The sequence below is a fragment of the Neofelis nebulosa genome, chromosome 11 (assembly GCF_028018385.1).
Source record: "Neofelis nebulosa isolate mNeoNeb1 chromosome 11, mNeoNeb1.pri, whole genome shotgun sequence".
NCBI classification, from domain to species: Eukaryota; Metazoa; Chordata; class Mammalia; order Carnivora; family Felidae; genus Neofelis; species Neofelis nebulosa.
The window spans coordinates 75,383,616-75,390,657 of record NC_080792.1 but is presented as its reverse complement, the minus strand read 5'-3'; positions in this window follow the sequence as shown (position 1 = coordinate 75,390,657).

The following is a 7,042-nucleotide window of genomic DNA, read 5'->3' as shown; positions in this document are numbered from 1 at the left end:
AAAAAAGTTTTCGTTATTTATCTTTTCACCAATAACATGGCATATTTTTAGTTTAAGTTAATTTTTATTTGATAACCACTATGTACACTCTTTGCCTTCCTGCCAATTTTAATTATTTTTAACCGTATTGCATTGGCCGGAACTTCCAAACAGTGATATGTAAATGAGCTTTCTTGTTCTTGGTTTTAGTGAGAAATGCTTTACCATTAAAGGTAATGCACATACTGCTTAATTTCTGTCTTTAGAATTTTTAAAGAAAATTGCTTAGTTTTATTGGATAGCTTACAATATCTATTGAGGCAATCATTTACATTTTCTTTACTAACCTAAGGTTTTGCTCAGCCTGATTCACACTTTTCTATCAGAAAGGTTTTGCTCAGCCTGATTCATACTTCTCTATTAGAAACCTTCCTTTCCTGAAGTAATATTTCCACTTGGGGTTGAATATTATCCTCTCTACTCAGAATCCCATTCCTTTTCTCATTTCTATTATTAAAACGTATTTCCTTTTCCCCTCATTAGATTTGCCACAGCTTTATCAGTGTTTCTGATTTACTCTTCCAAGGAACAACCCTTGATTTATTATCCCAACTAATTTTTTTTTGTTCCCTATTTAAAAAAAAATTTTTTTTAACGTTTTATTTATTTTTGAGACAGAAAGAGACAGAGAATTAATGGGGGAGGGTCAGAGAGAGAGGGAGACACAGTATCGGAAGCAGGCTCTAGGCTCCGAGCCATCAGCCCAGAGCCCGATGCGGGGCTCGAACTCATGTACCGCCAGATCGTGACCTGAGTCAAAGTCGGACGCTTAACCGACTGAGCCACCCAGGCGCCCCTCCCTATTTTTGTCTTGATTCATTAGACACCTCTATTTTGTTTAGGATTCTTCTTTTTTTTATAAAGACATTTTAACAGCTTTATTTTTGTTTAATAAAGGATTTAAACTTTGCCTACCTTTGTTTACAGCTTTGAGTCTTAAATATTTTGATTCATACTTTAATTTTTATTAAAGTTTTCATTCTGTATACCTTTTGGTAAGTTAATTCCAAAGGTGTGAGAATTTGCAGACTGTTTTAGTCTTAAATTTATAGTTTACTGTGAAGTTTTCCTTGGAACTTTTAGGGTATGGGTGTGGGTACATACTAAATGACTTTGTATACATCCTTTTCAAATCACTACATGGGGTATTAAAAAAGGATATAAAAATAATGAACTTTTAATTCTAGAAATCTGTTCCCCCAAAATGAATATAGTATAAAAGGTAAAAGCATGAAAACACTCATTTGAAAGAAATTCCTAATAATAAAACTTGGAAATGTTGAAGAAAAATTATTCATGATGTTGAGAGTAGGGAATAAGAAATTTGATCAGATATCAAGGGTGATCAGATATCAATGGTGGGGAATTTTCTATAAATGGACCCAGCAAGATTCTTGTCAAAACTGGACTGAAGGCAGAGCCCAAATTTGGGGATATATTCATTGTCTATTCCTGTATAACAAATTATACCACAAAACTAACAACTTAATTTTTTTTTTTTTTTTTTACTCTTCCACTGTGTCTGAGAGTTGGAAATCCAGGAGCAAGTTAGTTGGGTTGTTCTGGAAATTACATGTTCTGGGTGTTCCATGAGGTTGCAGTCATCTGAAGACCTGAATGAGACTGGAAGATTTGCTTCCCAGATGGCTTACTCACATGGCTATTGACAAGAAACTCCCAATTCCTTGCTCACTGTTGGGAGAAAACCTCATACTTCCATATGAGCCTCTCTTCTGGGTTACCTAAGTATTCTCAAGACATGCCTAGCTAGCTTCTAGAACAAATATTCGAAGGAAGTGAGCAAGGAAGCTAGACTGTCTTTTATGACCTAATCTCAGACATTTTACTCTGTTGTTTCTACAATATTCTGTTCATTAGAAATGAGCCACTAAGTCTAGCACACATCAAGGGGAGGGTAATTAAGCTTTACCTTTGAAGGGAAGAATTTATGGGTATAATTTTAAACCACCAGGTTTACATACTTCCTATGTGCAAAATACATTCACCTCCTCAGAAGGCCTCCAAAAGTTGAAGTCTAGAATCTCATCATCTTAATCAGGTCTAGTTGTAGATCAAGTCCTTGGGTGGTATTCCTCATTTGCAGTATCTCAAGTACAGTTCCCTGAATCTGAAGACCTGTGAACAAAAGAGATAAGTTACCTGCTCACCTACATGCCCACCCAACAGCAGTGGGACAGGCATAGAACAACTTTCATAGACATGCCTGTTTAGAAAGGGGAAGGGGAGATGGGAGTCACTTGTTAGTGGCAATTCTGAAATCCCACCAGGTATACATATGCTGGCAGTTCATTGATTAGGATGTAAGGCCTGGAGATTCTCTTGGCTTTGATGTCTGGATTCTTGATTCTGCCCTATGACATACTTGGTTTTATGAAAGAAAGGGTATAGCTAAATTGAAAACTGTGTGTCTCCTGTTAATCTTATTGGTGTTCATGCCAAAGAACTCCACTCCAAAGCTACAACCACACATCTCTTCAAGGTATGGATGACTCTCTTGGTTTTCTGCTGAGAATGTTGAGAGAAAACACCCATAAGCTTAGTAGAAGCCCCACTGTGTGATTTGAGGTGATCTTTGAGCCACACCCTTAAACTCTATTTAGAGGGCCTTGACCTGACTGAATGGTGCTCTGAAGCATCACCTTTGATCCTTCTGAGCCTTAACAAAGAATTTTACAGCCCCACTCTCATCTTTAGATCACCTTTCTTCATTGCCCTGGGTTATGATCTTTGCTTGGTAGCCATTAATTTCAGCATCTTTTGCCATCTGAAGAGATGGAATTTTCAAAACCTGCAAGTTCTGGCTCCTGTTTTAACAGTCCTTCCCATAACTTGTTTTTTATTTCCCTTCATATTGTACTATAACCAACAAGAAGAAGCTAGGCAGTACTTCCAGCTCTCTGGCTGGAAATCTCCTTAGCCAGATGAGTCAATTAATTAGGTACATTTTATCCTTTTCATATAAACTGAAGGTGATGGTGTTACCAAACTTTCTGCCACTACATAACCCTTTTCTCAATTTTCTAATATCATGTTCCTTACTTTCTTTTAAGCCACACTGGGGCATTCTCAAAGTCCAGTTTTTGTTTTTATTAAGTCTTATACTAACACACTTCTCAAAGTCCTTCCAGCTTTAGCTGGAATATGTACACACACACACACCCGTATATTAAAGAGAGATTGCAGTAGTATGAAGGAAAACTAGCAGGATACCAATTTTTGTATACATTTGTATGATCTGAAACTTAAAGGAAAAAAAGACTAAACTAGTAACTTCTATAGTAATCTAACTTCTGAACTATTTGGTCTTCCCAGGGTAGGAAAAAACACTCCTTAAAAATATTAACAAATTTTATGCAGTGAACTTGCATTATTTTGAAAACTTACATAAAATGAAGACCTCATTTTGTTTGCTCCAGTGAGCAGTTGGAAGTATATCTTACATGCTTTTTTGGGCGGTGGGGGGAAAGGAATTGATCATAAACACTTCATGTATTACAGCTTCTATTGTGCCCTACAGATTGACAAAATTTTGGGGTTCTGTTTTTCCTAGACCCACGTCCTAAAACATTCACTGGATCATTTTAGCCCACTTCCCTTGACTTTTTTCTCTATAAGTGGCCAACATTTAGGTTTTCTGGAGAGCTAAAATATCTATCCATTTGTCAGTCAAATCAGGTTGATAAATATGTGGGCCCAGAATCAGCCAGGTGGCAGGCTCATGCCACCATTCTTCATCTGGGTCTTTCATTGTGCCAAGCACCAGGATATGCCAGCATATATGGTAGTACTCAGCTTCCTCCTTGAGCTGAGCCCCTGAGAAGGTGAGGGCAGTTTGACCCCAAGAGGAAGCCTGAGAAATGTGTGGGAGTCCCTGAGTGTTGGTTGTGTGTGTCATAAATCAGTGTTTGTCCAGACTTCTGCTGGAACCAGCGTGGATAGTTACCATTGGTGATGACTACTGTGCTGGAGCCACAGCTGACAGTAACTATCCCTCTTAGGGATGGTTGGAAGGGCTCCTGTGTCACCACAGCCTGAGAACTAGTCTCTAAAACTGAAAACAGACGCAGTGTAGGAATGAAGAACAGGATCAGGGGATCACTCCAAAGACCAGTCTTTGAAATCTCTATGAACCTAGATAATGAATGAGTAGAGAGAGGACAAAGAGAGGGATCCAGGCCATGGTGCAGATGTCCCAAGGATCTGCTGGCTTCTCAGCTGATGCTGAGTTCTCTGTTGGCTCTTTTATTCCCTCCTGAATGCCCTGGGTGAGGGATATGTGTGTGGTGTATTGTGTCAATCTGTTCCCTTTACTACTTCCTCAACTGTGTCCTTAGCTCAGAAAGCAGCACCCTCACCAGAAGACAAGTTTACCTGATGAAGCAACCTTTTACATGGCCAATGAGTCCAGAGTCCTTTAAATTTTAAGCTCTGAGTTTGTTTCAGACTGTGCTTACTTCTGAGGGAATGCATAGTGCCACCTGAGGGCTTCTTCAAGACAATGTGAGTAGTGATGGGAAATAGGGAGAATGGATGGTCATCTGTTCATTCATTCAACTAACAAATATTGTTTTAATGCCTTTGATTTTTTTTCCCCCTACAACTTGTAGCTTGCCTTTCACTTTCTTACTGGTATCTTTTGATGAGCAGAGCTTTTACTTAAAAAATTTTTTTAAACTTATTTATTGAGAGAGAAAGCAGGGGAGGGGCAGAGAGAGAAGGAAAGAGAATCCCAAGCAGGCTCTGTGCTGTCAGTGTGGAGCTTGATGCAGGGATTGATCCCACAAACTGTGAGATAATGACCTGAGTTGAAACCAAGAGTTGGATGCCTAACCACCTGAGCTACCCAGGTGCCCCAAAAATGACTCCTTGGGCTTTTTTTTTTTCTTAAAATATCAGCCATTATTTCTTTTTAATTGCTTTAAAAAATTTTTTTAAGTGTATTTATTTTTGAGAGAGATGGAGAGAGTGAGTGAGAGAGAGTATGTTCATGAGCTGGAGAGGGGCAGAGAAAGAGAGACAGAATCCTACGCAGGCTCCACACTGTTAGCTCAGAGCCTAATGCAGGGCTCAAACTTAAGAGCCGTGAGCTCATGACCTGAGCTGAAATCAAGAGTCAGGTGCTTAATGCTCAACTGACTGAGCCACCCAGGTGACCCCTAAATTTCTCTGAAGTAAGCTTTATGCCCAATGTGGAGCTTGAACACATAGCCCTGAGACTGAGTCACATGCTCTACTGACTGAGCCAGCCAGATGCCCCAGAAGCTTTTACCTTTTATCAAGTCTAATTTATCAATTTTTTCTTGTATCCTTGGTATCTTTATGCCTTGTCTATGGTAAGGTTTTGAAAATATTCTCTCCTTTTTTTTTTTTTCCCTAAAAGCTTTATTGTTTTGGTTTTCACATTTGAGCCCATAATCCATACTGAATTAATTTTGTATATGGTGTGAGGTAGAGTTAAATTTCCTTTTTACTTTTTCTAATACAAATATCTAGTTGTTCTAGTATCATTTATTTAAAAAGAACCACTTTTTCCTTTGACTTTCATTGGTGTCTTTGTTGAAGATCGAGTGACTATATAGGTTATTCATTTATTTATTTCTCCAGCTTATTGAAGTATAATTGACAAATACGATTATATATATTTAAAGTGTACAATGTGATGTTTTGATATATGTATATATTGTGAAAAGACCACAATTAAGTTCATTAATGCATCCATCAGTAGTTACTTTTTTGTGTGTGTGTCTTAAGATATACTGTCTTAGCAAATTTAAAGTATACAATAGTATAAAGTGTTGGTTTATTTTTGAAACACCCATACCACACAGTCTTAATTACTGTAGTCTTATAAAAAGTTTCAAGATTATTAGGGCTATTATAGGTCCTTCAGATTTCCATGTAACTTTAAAATAATTTAATAATTTCTGCCAACTCACTGGAATTTGGGGATTGCTTTGAATATCAATACCAATTTGAAGATACTTAATATCTTAAAAATATTGAGACAATTTTTACTTATTCCTTTCCAATTTTTATGTGTCCCCACTTTTTTTTGGAATGAAAATTAAATCTCTGATTTAATTCAGGATTCACTTTGATGAGGAACATTAGGTCAAATTGGTCCCTTCCATAAAAATGTTTTACGGACTTTTGTTGGTAACAATGAATTTTCAAGAAGGAAGTTTCCTGTAACACATTATACTTTTTATGCAATAATAAGTCATTAAAATATGATAGCACAAGCTGGCACTTTCCGGGAGAGGATATCTATATTTGTGGGAACAGTAGGCATGTGTTAAGTCATCAGGCTTTGGCATGTATAAGCTCTGAAAATGAATACTATTTTCTTTAAAAAAATTTTTTTTAAGTTTATTTATTTTGAGAGAGAAAGAGAGAGAGAGAGAGAGCAAGGAGGGGGGGCAGAGAGAGAGAGGGAGAGAGTCCCACGCAGGCTCCACACCAGCAACACTGAGCCCCATGCCAGGCTTGGACTCACAAACCATGAGATCATGACCTGAGCTGAAACCAAGAGTTGGACACTTAACCAACTGAGCCACCCAGGTGACTCATTTGTTCATGAGGTGAGCACATTTCATTGGTACGTTCAAGTACTGTGAAAGCACAATTCTCATATTATTGAAAGCATAGTTATCACATAAACAGTGAGCACATGCCTAATATAAGTATCCTGTTAATGAAGGAGCAACCAGAATGGTAAAGCTGACTCAATAAGGATATACAGAAATAGGATTTATATAGTCTGGGTGGTGGGGGGATGTTGAAATAAGATAGCTAAAGTATGTTTCCTAAATTATATACAAAGCTGGTGAAAAATCCTAAAACTGTAACTCTTGGGATTATCCTTTCTTTTTTACTTCTAATCTGTTTTCTACCTGCTAATCTAAATTTATCAGTTATAAAATATCTGTACCCTAATCAATTTTTTTTTAATTTTTAATGTTTATTTATTTTTGAGAGAGAG